The 15,933-nt window shown below is 35.9% G+C and overlaps 1 protein-coding gene across 1 annotated transcript in view; it reads right to left on the reverse strand.

The window, feature by feature from the left end:
* The window catches only part of LRP1B (LDL receptor related protein 1B), a 1,678,044-nt gene that overhangs the window by 797,367 nt on the left and 864,744 nt on the right, over positions 1-15,933 (reverse strand). The window lies entirely within an intron of this gene.

The raw sequence follows: 15,933 nt of genomic DNA on the forward strand, positions 1-15,933 counted from the left end.
GACATTATCCTGGATTCACTACTCAAGAGTCAAGCCATGGAAGAAAACAGAAGAGGACACTCAATACACCTGTGAGCCCCTGGGAAACCTCAGATGCCTGTGCAGAACTACAAATGAATGCCATTCTAATGAACATCCCCAAAATCAACTTTTTGGGGATAAGATTTCTCAGGACAGTTCTATAGAGCCAACTCAGCTTGTCAAGGGTTGTACTCCAAAATAGATGGGAGATAGATCTCCTGATCCCTGAACAAGGAGGGGCTTGAGCCATCTTGAATGAGATGTGTTGTTTCTGGGTAAATACCTCCAGCTAAGTTAAAGAAAGTCTCACAGTCCTCAAGAAAAACATTCTAGATCCTACAGGACCTCAAATAAGGAATTGGAGAGTTCTTGGGGTGGCTACAATCTCTCTTTGAGGGATCCTCCTGGTGATGGGAAATTTGGAGTTGGCTAATTGCAACCATGAAATTAAAAGATGCTTACTCCTTGGAAGGAAAGTTATGACCAACCTAGATAGCATATTAAAAAGCAGAGACATTACTTTGCCAACAAAGGTCCGACTAGTCAAGCTATGGTTTTTCCAGTGGTCATGTATGGGTGTGAGAGTTGGACTGTGAAGAAAGCTGAGTGCCAAAACATTGATGCTTTTGAACTGTGGTGCTGGAGCAGTCTCTTGAGAGTCCTTTAGACTGCAAGGAGATCCAACCAGTCCATCCTAAAGGAGATCAGTCCTGGGTGTTCATTGGAAGGACTGATGCTGAAGCTGAAACTCCAATACTTTGGCCACCTCATGTGAAAAGTTGACTCATTGGAAAAGACCTTGATGCTGGGAGGTATTGGGGGCAGGAGGAGAAGGGGACAACAGAGGATGAGATGATTAGATGGCATCACCGACGGATGGACATGAGTCTAAGTAAATTCTGGGAGTTGGTGATGGACATGGAGGCCTGGCGTGTTGCGATTCATGGGGTCGCAAGGAGTCAGATACGACTGAGTGACTGACCTGAACTAATGCCCCTACCAATCCCTGTTATTACCATATTGATGTTGCTTATGATTATTCTATGTATTGTCAATTGTCTAAACCAGTTTTTCTCTGCCCCAGTCAACAAGCTAAGACATGCAATGCCAGTTCAACAAGGATATATAAAACTACAGCCAACAGTGAAAACATCACTCACCTTCAGATGGACACCACTGTAAGGACTCTGAGGCTTGAGACTAGCAAGAGGAAGAGGCCCAATGCCCCTCACTGATGTCCCAGTTCAGCAGGAAGTAGCCAGAGAAACCTTGATGCCCTTATTCCCAAAGAATTGGGCCTCCCGACTCTTAATGGGGGAATGCTTGGTAGTTAGAATAGGAAAAAGGAGTCCAAAATGGTGGTGGGTAAAAGACAAGGAAGGGAAAAGCCCTCAAAAATAGAACAAAGGAAGGTCCGAGGACCAGAGTGAGACCCTCAGGTAAAACAAACAGCTCTCCTTGCTAGCTCAATTTACATAGGGCAGGCTCAGGGGGAAGAGAGAAAATATAAAAAGAGGGGCCTCTGTTTTCTTAATGTCTTTGGGGTCAGCATGCCCTCATGCCTAGAGGATGTATTTTCCTTTACTTTCTAAATAAAATGGAGCTATAACACGGAGCTGTAACACTGGTCCCTCCGAGGGCTGTAACGCTGGTTTGTCCATCACTTCCAATTTTCGTTGTGATGAGACAGAACCAAGGAAATTACACACTTCCCTGGCAATACAGTTACATAGATTTTGAAAGTGTGAATTCTAAATTAAAAAAAAAAAAATCCCTGGAAATCAACAAGAGCAAAACATAAGATTTCAAAATAAAATTTTACTTAATTAAATCAAAAGACCTTGTTTACTAACAGGTAACTACAACAACATAACCTTAACAATGAACACTGAAAAAACAAAGCATAGAATTAGCACAGAAAACCATTCTAAAAAGAGATGGTTAGCCAATTCAAAGTATTAGTGAATTCAGCAGACAATTTTGTCAAAATAAGATCAGATAATCAGGACTGATTATAAGAAAAAAAAAAGGTAGTAATAATGAGAGAAAAGATGATTGTAAATAGTTCATCTAAGGAATTCAGAGCAGCTTACTAATATTTCCCAGGATAAAATTTTTCATATAATGAAAGTAATTCATGTAGATTTAACATGATTTACTCAGTATCAGACCTTTTATATCCCAAGACAATATTCATGGAATCATAAACCCCCCCACACACAACTTAATAGACATTTTAAAAAAATAGAAAAAGAAGTATGAAAAAAACCTCCTCAATTCACTGGTATAAAGACAGAAAAAAATGACATTGAGATAGATCTGTGGTCTACATTCTTTACTACTGTTCCTTGACAGCAGTTGCCAAAGTCATTTTGTGGCAAATACTTGGTTTTCTCTCTAAGACAACTGACTTAGAATCATAACCTACATCTGATGGCTGGCTGGGGGACCATCAATATTTTCACATTTTATTCTATAGCTTGTCTCAGAGCTACCAATGTGACTGAGTTGGACGCAGGCTGCACAAATTCCTTCAGCCAAACCTATTCAACTCTTATCTAGCTACACAATTCTATATTTTTCCATAGCTTTACTTCTGGAATTTAGAAAAATGCATGAATATTAACAATACATTTTTGTGCTTGAAGAACAAAGAAATAAGAAAAATTTTGATTATATCAAGCTATTTTACTCCTAAATAAACAAATCATGAAAGTTAGGCTTGCATAAGGTTATGTATACTTCCCTAATGGAAATAAGGTAATTAGAATTCAGCTCATCAAACTCTCCATCTATCACTCTTTCTATAACATCCTACTACCAATGTTCCACCTTATTTTAAATTATTATCCATGAATGTATCTAAACCGTTACTTTACTCTACCCATATTTTCCATATATCTTAAATGTAAAGGTTATGTTATTTCTCATAAATTGTTTCACTATATAAAGAGAACTCTTTGTGCCCAGTAGAAATGAGTCTCTAAATACTTTCAATACTTTAGTTTTTGGTTCACAAGTTTCCATACATACCAGCCAATATTTCATAATTCTATAATATCAAAAATACCATTTTGAATTTTGATATTTCTTTAAAATCTGCAACACTATCAACTCTTAGTTTATTCATAAGTGGACTATAGCAAGTTTACCTGATCATTTTTGTCACACTTTTTTAGATCTATTTTTTTCCTTAAGGTTTTAAACACAGCCCTGAGTCAGGTACCCATTCTAATAGGTAACAGCTGAATCCTCGATTTCACACATGCATGGGGAGTTTTTTTCCCTGCACCTCCCCTCTGTCATCATGCCCTCTGGCCTGTTGGATAAGGCTGACCTCACGCACCACGCCATCTCACTTGAGCCAACAGTTCCCTGCACTGCACCATTTATGAGAAGAGTTGAATGGTGGTTACCATTGGCCCCCATATGGCCTTGCTCTCTTTATGGCACTTGGGCCTTTTTAGCAGTCATGCTTCCCAGGTTTCCCCTCCAGGCCTACTCTTTTATTGTTGTTGTTTTTTGTTTGTTTTTTTAAGAGGACATCACAAAGTACTCCCAGTAGAGATTCTTCTAAAAAGTTGCTATTGAGTATTTTCTTAGTACTAACAAAATATACTTTAGGAAATGAGAATTTTAAATGACATTGCTATAATTCCTATAGAACTTTCGCATTTTCCTTTAAAAACCATGGCATTTTAAAGTTAAAAGTCTATGTCAACACATAGTTTTTGGCAAATCACTAGTAACTAGAATTAAAAGCAAAATGCAAGCAAATTAATTTTGCATAGTCATATCAAAGGCCTTTTTTGTATATTATCCCAGAAATAATATTTCAAACCTAAATCAGAGGCTAAAATATTCACCCTTGTTCTTAAAATGATGAAATGATGAGTTTCAGAGACTGAACTCTATAATGTAGCTAGAACTAGGAAAAGAGAGACAGTTGGGGTGATCAGCAGTGATACAGACTACAAGTGACAGCCATGTTTAATACTGGTAAACTATCCAGTGACAACATAAATTGCTATTATTTATTAAATAAGATGAAGGGAAAGTGATGGTTTCCTAACAGATCTTATTAACATGGATCCTTGACTACTTGCTTCTTTACTTAAGAAATTGCATGAAGCAATTTCTTTGTGTGAATTTACCTTTGAGTACTGAGTATCAGTTCTCAGTACTGACATACAATTTCTTGGTGTGAATCTACCTTTGAGTATCCATCTGTGGTACTGGCATAATGCTTAAAATAGATAGTATTATAAAAGTGAACAAATTTTTACTAAATTTTATGATTACCAAAGCCATGTCTTGAGATATTAATTTTAGAATAAGTGTTACTTTTTAAACCAAAAAACATGATCAAAGCCTAAATACAATTCAAGATAGAACTAAAAAGGAGGCAGATCCAGTGTTTAATTCTCTACCTTCCAATGCAAGGGGCACAGGTTCAACCCCTGATTTGGGAACTAAATGCCATGTGGTGCAGTCCAAAAAAAAAAAAAAAAAAAAAGAAAAGTAGTAAAAAGGAAGCAATAACTGATACATAGAGATAAAAGACTAAATCAAAAGTCATCTACAAAGCAACCGAACAAATACTCTGACATATGAGAAAGTACTCAAAAGAGAAATGGAAATTCCCAAAGCATAATTTAATCAATATTTCTAAGAAAGTTTTTTTTAATCTGACAAAAATGATGAAAACTCATTTGTCTTTAAAGGATCAACATGAATATTGTCAAAAATATGCTATTTTTCTTTAGATAAATAAGTGTTTAATGTTTGAAGATGTGGAGTAGACATGAATAGAGACTTTAAATGAAGTATGAATGTAAGTTATGGTTAAAACGAGTGAGCAACTACATGCAGACTGTAAGATCTGATGACAATTTTTAAATAATATTACATCTTTAGGCATAATAGGCTAATTCACATTTTAAAATCTCATTTCTATGAAGTTTGAAATACATTAACCAACATCATAAATTTTATTAGGAAAAAATGAATCCCTCAAGGCATTTGGAAACTTCTGAAATTTGGCATACAGGCATACATCAGAGATATTCCTGGCTTGGTCTCAGAAAACATCAAAAAAACTGCATTTTCAATAAAGTGAATCACATAACTACTTTAATTTTTTGATGCACATAAAGGTTATGTTCACATTATATTTGTGTAATATTATGTCTAGAAAACATACATACCTTAATTAGAAAATACTTCATTTACTAAAAATGCTATCATCTGACAACACAAGGTACCCATAAGTTTTCAATTTGGAAAATGCAATAAAGCAAAACACAATTAAATGAGATACACCATCAGTTGAGAAATTTTCCCTGTGACCTTTAAGATTCTAACCAGTTCTTAGATTCTAAGTTTAAAAAGAGGTCAAAAAAAAAGCATCTGGAAATTAGTTTCCAAAAGGTAGAAACTTCCAACATGAGTAAAATAATTGAAAATTCAATGTATTTTCACTAAGAAAATGAGTCATGTCTCTTCTGCTCACAGTAAATATATGTACATGTGTAAGTAAATACAACATATGTTATGTGTAAGAAATTAATAAATAAGAATCTCAGTTAAGTAGATTTGGGAGATAAGAAGGGGAGTTCTCATACCCTGGGATGATAGCTGAGCCCAACAGGTAAGAAAAACTCCTTTTGTTTCCTGGCAATGAAAAGTCATGGATTCTGTTTTTATAGCCCTGACAACTTCCTTTTCACCTCTGTAAGAGTTCTCCTTCCTTTATGAAGCTTTGCATATGACTCACCATGGTTGCAGACCCTGAATTGCAATACTCCTCTGATTCCAAAGAAACTCATCTTTCCTGGAGAAATATCTGCCTGTCTATTTGCTTTATGTCAATATTTGCATATAGTGCACATCTGTTCTTAAACAACTATACTTCCTTTCTCATTTATTATTTATATAATATTTGGTTACATCATCTCTCTTGCAATTACAACTGAATTTATAAGACCAATAGGTAAATTCCACAGAGAAGAAAAAGATGGGCAGTAGAAGAAAGCATAGGGTAACTCATTAAAAAGAATGAAGGTATTAATTTAATGAACATTTGGAAAACCTAAAGTTACTAATGATTCGCTTTTGTTTTCTTATTGGTAAATCACACAGCCTCTCTAATCACAGTCTCTTGGTCTGTAACATGGTATCCTGGGTCCCTTAAGTCCATAAGGTCAAGAAGTCAGAAGAAATGTCATTCGGTAATGCATAACACTTGAAAATAATTTAATGTAGAACAAATAGGGCTTTTCACCTGAATAATTTCTAGGATTATCACAGCATTCCAATAAAACACAGTAACTGAATTTCAGAAAAAGGAAAGAACTAATAAATAAAGAAATGTTAAAAGTATCTTGGGCTTTTCTCTGCCTAATAATGCAGTCAACTGTAGAAAACATTTTAGAAAGACTTTCATCAAAAAAATTTTAATACAATGTAGGTCTCCTCCCATTTTTCACTAATTTGTAAAACACTGCTTTCATAGCTCGATGTCCTATAATTAGCATCTGAAGGTGATAAGAAATGAGGTACAATGACAATATACATTTTTCCCCTAAAAAATAAACTTTTAAAAAACAAATCTGACATTTACCTTGTCCTTCAATGTTACTATTACTTTTAAATTGAAAATAGAACCTAATATTTTATTTTGTTTCTGGATACCTGTTCTGTTAAAATATCATTATGAATTATTGTATTTGAAAAAGTCTTAAATGTTACACAGTGTCTTTTTTTTTCTTGACTTTGCATAAGTATTCTTTGACTTTGGATCTTCCTTGAGACATAAATTATAGGACTTTTAGAAAGACTACCTGATTAACTCTGAAAAAGAGAAACATATTGAACCAAAGTGGCTTACATTTTAACATGTTGAAATTACAGCACAGAAAAGAAAACTATATTTTATTTCTATAGTTACTTCAACCTCATAGAATATATAATATGGATTAATGGGCTGTTAAAAAATCTTCTATTGTTGCAGGTAGTATGCTCAATTTATCTATTATATCTTTCACCTAAAATTTATTGCCAGGTTATATGTATGCTATTGTGTAAGTGGCAACAATTTTCTCTTTCTCTCAATGGTAATCACAGTTGGTATGGCACTTATATTTATCCAGTATACAAAGCTTAGACGGATGTTTCCCAGTGAGGTAGATTTCAGATGAAATTTACATTTATTTCCTGACTCTAACCTAGGAATTGTCCTACTTATTCCTCCTTTTTGTTCCCCATATAAATATTTCTAAATAATTTATTACTGAAGTCTCAAAATATATATCCATATATATATGAATTTGACTATGACTAAGTGTGTTGCAAATTCATAGAAGATTCAAGTTAAAATAATGACAGTTCAGTTCAGTCGCTCAGTCGTGTCTGACTCTTTGCGACCCCATGAACCGCAGCACACCAGGCCTCCCTGTCCATCACCAACACCCAGAGTCCACCCAAACCCATGTCCATTGAGTCGGTGATGCCATCCAACCATCTCATCCTCTGTCGTCCCCTTCTCCTCCTGCCCTCAATCTTTCTTTCCCAGCATCAGGGTTTTTTCCAATGAGTCAGTTCTTTGCACCTGGTGGCCAAAGTACTGGAGCTTCAGCTTCAGCATCAGTCCTTCCAATGAACACCCAGGACTGATCTCTTTTAGGATGGACTGCTTGGATCTCCTTGCAGTCCAAGAGACTCTCAAGAGTTTTCTCCAACACCACAGTTCAAAAGCATCAATTCTTCAGCAGCTTTCAGTATAGTCCAACTCTCACATCCATACATGACCACTGGAAAAACCATAGCCTTGACTAGACGGACTTCTGTTGGCAAAGCAATGCCTCTGCTTTTTAATATGCTGTCTAGGTTGGTCATAACTTTCCTTCGAAGGAGTAAGCGTCTTTAAGAATAATATAGGAGCCATGGTTAGAAAGTGTTAATTGCTCAGTCATGTCTTAACCTTTGTGATGCCATGGACTGTATAGCCCACCATGTCCCTCTGCCCATGGAATTCTCCAGGCAACAATACTGGGTTAGGAAATCGTTCCCTTCTCCAGGGGATCTTCCTGACCTAGTGACTGAACCCAGGCTTCCAGCATGGCAGGCATATTCTTTATGATCTGAGCCACTTAGGGAAGCCCTGATGTTAATCTAAATATGATGAAGACTATAATACATTATACATTATTATTTATTGAGAAGAGGCACTAGGTTAGCCACATATATTAACACATTACTTACACTCTACACAACAACTATGCAATTGTCATTACCAACAGTATGACTTGCTTGAGGACACACTCATTACTGAATAGTGTCAGAGTAAAATCCTAATGCTTATCTGATTCCAAAATTAAATTATTTTTCACTCTACCATTTTGATTATACCAATGTACTTAAAAGAATCATAGCATAAAAACATTGGGGGAAAGGTATGAAAATTTTATTCTTCTTTCTGTGGTTTATGTCTTCTATTTATACTTCAATCCTAATTTTTATCTACTCTAATGCTTATAATTATAATTATGGAAAATTATACTTTTTAAAATTACAGCAATTGTAGGACCATATCCTGAGAAAATATACAACATTTCTATATACCGATGCTAGTTGTGTCTCCAGAGAATTGGTACTTTGATAGGACAAATTTCAAAAGATCCAATAAATACACTTTAAAAAAAAATTATAAGAAAATACAATGCCACAAATTTTCTTTATTTTGCTGCTCTTTTATTGTTGTTACACAAAAACCTCATTTATATCTCACATGTAATGCCAAGTATAAAGAACATAAACACTACAGGCAGGCAAATCCTGAGTTCAAATTCTGGTAATATCATTAATTAATGTGTGACATTGGACAGTTACTTAGCGCCTCTGATCTCTGGTTCCTATTCTATGAAACAGAGTAGAAAACTACTGTGAAAGTTTTTACCCATTCAAGATATTTTACTAAACACTTTGTATGAGATAGAGTTCTTGACCTTAGAGATATATCACCCAGAAAGAATGAATGGATAAATGAATCAAATAGTACTAGGCACTGGGAATACAGAATTCAGCATTCTCTTTTCTCAGAGTACTTACAGTCTGGTAGGAAAAACATCTGCAATTTAGTTAAACAAGTGACTTAATAAATCTCTGATAATTGCTATGATATGGTCAGTACCAGGTGTTATTTCAACACACAACAGAAGCATCTAATCTTAGATATGGTTCCCCAGAGGAGTGATGTACAAGTTTATACAAATAACAGGTTCAGATTAAATGAGATAAACAGGAGGGAAAGGGGTGCTTTTAGAATATTCCAGAAAGATGGCACTTTTGAAGGCCCAGAAGTCAGAGTACATAAAATATATGAGAAACTGCAAGAATTTCAGAATGGTTGCAATAAGGTGTAAGACAGAAGTAGTGGAATTTTAGGAGCTATAAACAGGCTTGAGAGACAGATTCAGAAATGTTCACCATTGATATAATAAATACTTGGAAGTTAAAGGGACACCCAGGGAGTATATAAAGAATGAGACTGAGAACAAGAAAAGAAATATTGAACAATTCTGGCAATGTGGCAGACACAAGAGAAATGCTAGGCAAATCGGCAAGCAAACATTTTAACATATAGGTGAATGTGTAAAAAAAATAATACAAATTTTCAGAGCGCAGAAATGAGAATGGTGCAGAAAACTAGATCAGCTTGTGAACTATAACTGCTGGGAGTGTGTGTGTGTGTGTGTGTGTGTGTGTATGTGTGTGTGTGTGTGTGTGTGTGTGACTTTGCTTGGAAAGACAATAGAAGAATGATAGAATTATAATCTACATGTTTGAGGATTAATGCCAGTTTCAGATAAGTGATAATTCTTTAATTCCACAAAGGCGTTTATCCTAGTGTAGACCCAGTCTCAGAGGTTAAAATGCCGTGGAAGGGTGCCTGAGATGACATTCCTCTCAATACAGGAGATGTCTTAGCTTGGACTGTAAGTGAAAAAATATATCACCTTTCCTGTACATGTATGGACTATATCATAAACTCTAGTTTCTACAGTTCAGGAAACCTCAAGCTTAAAAATTCAAGGTAAAAATTAATCCAGTGATGGGGGAAAATTAATCCAGGACACATAACATTTCCAAGAATTATCAGGGTGTTTTAATGCAACTGATATGAAAACAAGACTTCTATAGAAAGAAAGTGAAGTCACTCAGTCGTGTCCGACTCTTTGCGACCCCATAGACTGTAGCCTGCCAGGATACTCTTGTCCATGGGATTTTCCAGGCAAGAATACTGGAATGGGTTACCATTTCCTTCTCCAGGAGATCTTCCCAACCCAGGGATTGAACCCAGGTTCCCTGCATCATAGACAGACGCTTTACCATCTGAACCACCAGGGAAATCTCATAGGGCCCCCCACCCCACAAAAAGAAAAAAAAAAAAAAGGAAAATAGTCTCAAAGTTCAAATCACAAAAAATAAAACAAAAATTAAAAAGGTGAAAGAAAAAATCTGGTGACAGAAATTCAGCAGATGTAGCAAATTGAAGAAACACATCTACAAGCTCTCCACATATTTTAAAAATATCTGACAGAAGTGAGATTGAAATATGATAGGTACTATAAAATAGGGAAGTCAAAATTTAACTAAAGGAGGAAGACAAATTGTTTAAATGCAAGGTCATTCTAAGATATTCTGAGAAAAAAAGTAGGGGAACATGAAAAAGAATCAAATAGAACATTTAGAAATGAAAACTAGAGCCTTTAACTTTCAAAATGCATCAGTTCAGTTCAGTTCAGTCACTCAGTCATGTCTGACTCTTTGCAATCCCATTGACTGCAGCACACCAGGCCTTCTCATCCATCTCCAACTCCCAAAGCTTGTTCAAACTCACGTCCATTGAGTTGGTGATCCCATCCAACCATCTCATCCTCTGTCATCCCCTTCTCCTGCCTTCAAACTTTCCCAGCATCAGGGTCTTTTCCATTGAGTCAATTCTTTGCACCAGGTGGCCAAAGTATTGGAGCTTTAGCATCAGTCCCTCTAATGAATAGTCAGGATTGATCTCCTTTAGGATGGACTGGTTGGGTCTCCTTGCAGTCCAAGGGACTCTCAAAATTCTTCTCCAACACCACAACTGAAAAGCATTAATTCTTCTGTGCTCAGCTTTCTTTATAGTCCAACTCTCACATCCATATATGACTACTGGAAAAATCATAGCTTTGACTAGACAGACCTTTGTTAGCAAAGTAACATCTGCTTTGTAATATGCTGTCTAGGTTAGTCATAGCTTTTCTTTCAAGGAGCAAGTGTCTTTTAATTTCATGACTGCAGTCACCATCTGCAGTGCTTTTGGAGCCCAAGAATATAAAGTCCATCACTGTTTCAATTGTTTCCTCATCTATTTTCCATGAAGTGATGGGGCCAAATGCCATGATCTTAGTTTTATGAATGTTGAGTTTTAAGACAACTTTTTTACTCTCCTCTTTCACTTTCATCAAGAGGGTCTTTAGTTCTTCTTTGCTATCTGCCATAAGGGTGGTGTCATCTGTGTATCTGAGGTTATTGATGTTTCTCCCAGCAAAAGTTAAATTACAAATTTATATATTTGAAGGAACAATATTAAACTGGAAGACAGGTATGAAGAGATCTCCATGGTTTCAGTTCAAAAATAATGTAAGAAGGGATCAAGAATCATGAAGAATAGACTAAAATGATCAAGCATTAACCTAATAGTTCCAAAAATATGGAAGAGAGAGAATGGAGATTAGATACTATTCAAAAGGAAACTTCTCTAGAATTTCCCAGAATTTATGAGAGATATGACTTTAGATATAAGAAGCACAGTCTATCTTAAGATAATTAAAAATAAATGTATGTATAGAATCACTGTAGTAAAACAGCAAATACCAAGAGGAAATTTATAAAACCTAAACTAACCTGTAAATGATTGACAATACTGAATCAGGAGTGGAAATTGTACTCTCATTTCTAAACAAACAAACAAATAAGTAAGAAATAAGAATGTTTTAGAAAACAATTTACTTCCTTTCACAAAGAAAATAATGAAGGATTATCTGAAAGTTAGGCAGAGACAAAGGAGCCAGAGAAGTGTAGGGGTTAAATGAGGAAATGTCTTCTCATGGAAGACAAGAGGAAAAAATGTTTCAAGGAGAAGCACAGCTATGATGAAATCTGCTCAGATAACATTAAATACAAACTGACATGCCCTACCCAAATTTTTTTTCCCCCTTGTTGAGCTTGACAAAGGCCATTTTCATGAGTTTCCACTTTTTATAGTAAACTAAATTGGCAGATGGATACACAAATTTTATTCAACTTTCCCAAGACATTAGTTATGAGGAAAGTAAGAATTAATGTGATAGCTGATGAGATGTGTATGACCAAAGGAGAATTTGGTATTTATGCTGGTAGTAACCTTTTTTAAAGAAAGTGAAAGTTGAACATGCATAAATATTAATGAGAAGAAACCAGTGGGTTAAACTGAAAATACAGGAGAGAGAACAGCTAGATTTTCTGTTTTTATATATTTTATGGCTGCAGAAATATTTTCAAAGACTGGATTCATATCTGAGAGTAATAAGCATCCCTGACAATTAAAATAATTATTTTTAAATAAGTTTACTTGAATTTTTAAATCTAAACTTGTATATATACACACAAATATATAGTTTTATACAAAATAGTGACAGAGATGGACTAGATTATGGACGTATTTTAGCCTAGAATTTCACTACCATATAAGGACCCAGTCCTACTGTATAAGGATTACACATATCAAAGAAAGGATATGGATAAATTTTCATAGATAAAAATGCATCAATATTTAGAAAATTCACATATAAATAAACCAGGTAGCATGTCATTTAGTTTCCTATTTCTTTCATAGCATTTGTCATAGTTTTTAAGTATTTTGTTCATTACTGATTGAACTTTGGTTTTTACCCTCTCCCCTCTTTTACCTCTAACAGAAACTTTGCCTTTTTTTTTTTTTTTTTTTTTTTAAATAATCCAGGCATTCAGAACATAGTAAATTAAAATATGTGACTTGGTGAACTCTGGTGCTGCTGGTAAGTAGCTTCAGTTGTGTCCGACTCTGTGCAACCCCACCAGGCTTCCCCATCCCTGGAATTCTCCAAGCAAGAACACTGGAGTGGGTTGCCATTTCCTTCTCCAATGCATGGAAGTGAAAACTGAAAGTGAAGTTGCTTAGTCATGTCTGACTCTTTGTGACCCCAAGGACTGCAGCCTACCAGGCTCCTCCATCCATGGGATTTTCCAGGTAAGAGTACTGGAGTGGGTTGCCATTTCCTTCTCCAGATGGTGAACTCTAGAAGATAGAAAAACTGATTTTACAATATTTGAGAGCACATAGTTGAGGCTCTGAAAAGGATACTGGCTCAGGAGCAAAAACAAAAGTTGCATCCTGACTGCCTTTTGGCAGTGTACCCTGGGGTAGGGTCCTAACTTCAGTCACCTAAGTTCTGTTTAAATGCTAGAAAAGATTTCATAGCAATGAATAGCAACTCATGATTCAAATATTGGCCTATGCATATAGTTTCTGTTTGCAAAATGCCAACTCAGCATGATGGAAATGATGTTTCCTAGATCAGTATAGGACTTCAGTTTGATATCTTTCAAAACATTTGAATATTAAAAAAAAGATATGGAAATACTGCTATTTTCTTAACTAATTGCAATCAGACCAACTCCAACCCCAGTTGAAAATATATTTCCATTTGAGAACATATACACATACATATATATTCTCATTTGAGAATAAAAAGTTATTTAGAAAGAAGAAAAAAGAAGATATATCTATAACAAATTTATTGGATAACATTTTATTGAATGACTACTAGATACTAGATACCAGGTACTATATAGATTTTATATATACTATTTGATTCTGATTATATATATGTTTGAGTAAACATGTACATTTGTGTGTGTGTTTATATATATGAGAATGTGTATATAGTGTGTGTTTATGTGCATATATATATATATAATTAATAAACACCTGCTATTAATTAATTAATAACCAATGAGGTGATAAATGCTACTGAACTCTTTAAAGGAGTCAAGTTTACTTTTGATAGAAATGTAAAGGGCTGCACCACAGAAGTGCACCATATGCGCCTCTATGTAAAGGTCAGCACCATAGAGGTAGTTGTAACTATTATTGCCCAGTGGCTAGCAGGCCAAGAAATTGCTTCAGTTAGTAGAAAGCTCTAGGTGCAAAGGAAAAGCAAGAGAAGTGGATTGAATCATGAAATAGAGAGACATGGTGAGAAATTTAACCAGCAGGAAGGGACTAAATTAATAGGTATTAGGAGAGTAATTTTCACAAATCAGGTTGCATACAGAATTACCTGTTCATCTTTTAAAACTACCTATACCTGAGCCACTATTATACTTCAGTTGGTGAAACAGAGCATAATAAACTTCCCCAGGTATAGTGGATTCAATTGTATCGCTCAAAAAATTTGTCCAATTTTTAAACCCTAGTACCTGTGTTGTGACCTTATGTAGAAAGTGTCTTTGTAGATGTAATTAAGTTAAGGATCTTGAGATCATCTTGGATTAAGAATGGGCAATGACTGGTGTCCTTGTAGGAGAAAGAGACACAGAGAAGAATCTATGTGAAGACAAGACAGAAGATTAGAGTTATGCTGCCACAGTCAAGAAGAGTCAGGAGCCCACAGAAACTGGAAGAGGCAAGAAAGCACTCCTTTAGGGGAGGCTCTGCTAACATCTTCTGTTTGACCACTTCCAATTTACCCTGATTCATGGACCTAGTATTCCAGGTTTCTATGAAATATTGCTCTCTACAGCATCAGACTTTACTTCCATCACCAGTCACATCACAGCTGGGCACTGTTTATGCTTTGGCTCTGTTTATTCATTCTTTCTGGAGTTATTACTCTTCTCCAGTAGCATATTGGGCACCTACTGACCTCGGGAGTTCATCCTTCAGTGTCATATCTTTTTGCCTTTTCATACTGTTCATGAGGTTCTCAAGGCAAGAATATTGAAATGGTTTACCATTCCCTCCTTCAGAGGACACATTTTGTCAGAACTCTCCTCCATGACCTATCCATCTTGGGTGGCCCTACACGGCATGGCTCATAGTTTTATTGAGTTAGACAAGGCTGTGATACATGTGATCAGTTTGATTAGTCTTCTGTGATTGTGGTTTTCATTCTGTCTGCCCTCTGATGGAACAGGATAAGGATAAGAGGCTTATGGAAGCTTCCTGATGGGAGAGATTGTCTGGGGGAAACTGGGTCTTGTTTTAATGAGCGGGACCATGCTCAGTAAATCTTTAATCCAATTTTCTGTTGATGGGTGGGGTTGTTCCCTCCCTGTTGTTTGGTTGAGTTAGACAAGGCTGTGATACATGTGATCAGTTTGATTAGTCTTCTGTGATTGTGGTTTTCATTCTGTCTGCCCTCTGATGGAACAGGATAAGGATAAGAGGCTTATGGAAGCTTCCTGATGGGAGAGATTGTCTGGGGGAAACTGGGTCTTGTTTTAATGAGCGGGACCATGCTCAGTAAATCTTTAATCCAATTTTCTGTTGATGGGTGGGGTTGTTCCCTCCCTGTTGTTTGACCTGAGACCAAACTATGGTAGGGGTAATGAAGATAATGGCAACCTCCTTCAAAGGGTCTTGTGTAGGCAATGTTGTGTTCAGTGCGCCTAACCCTGCAGCAGGCCTCTGTTGACCCATGCCTCTGCCAGAGAATCCTGGACACTCATAGGGATGTCTGTTAAAGTGCTGCACTCAATATGCCAGCAAATTTGGAAAACTCAGCAGTGGCCACAGGACTGGAAAAGGTCAGTTTTCATTCCAATTCCAAAGAAAGGCAATGCTAAAGA

This window comes from Muntiacus reevesi, chromosome 3, assembly GCF_963930625.1.
Source record: "Muntiacus reevesi chromosome 3, mMunRee1.1, whole genome shotgun sequence".
NCBI classification, from domain to species: Eukaryota; Metazoa; Chordata; class Mammalia; order Artiodactyla; family Cervidae; genus Muntiacus; species Muntiacus reevesi.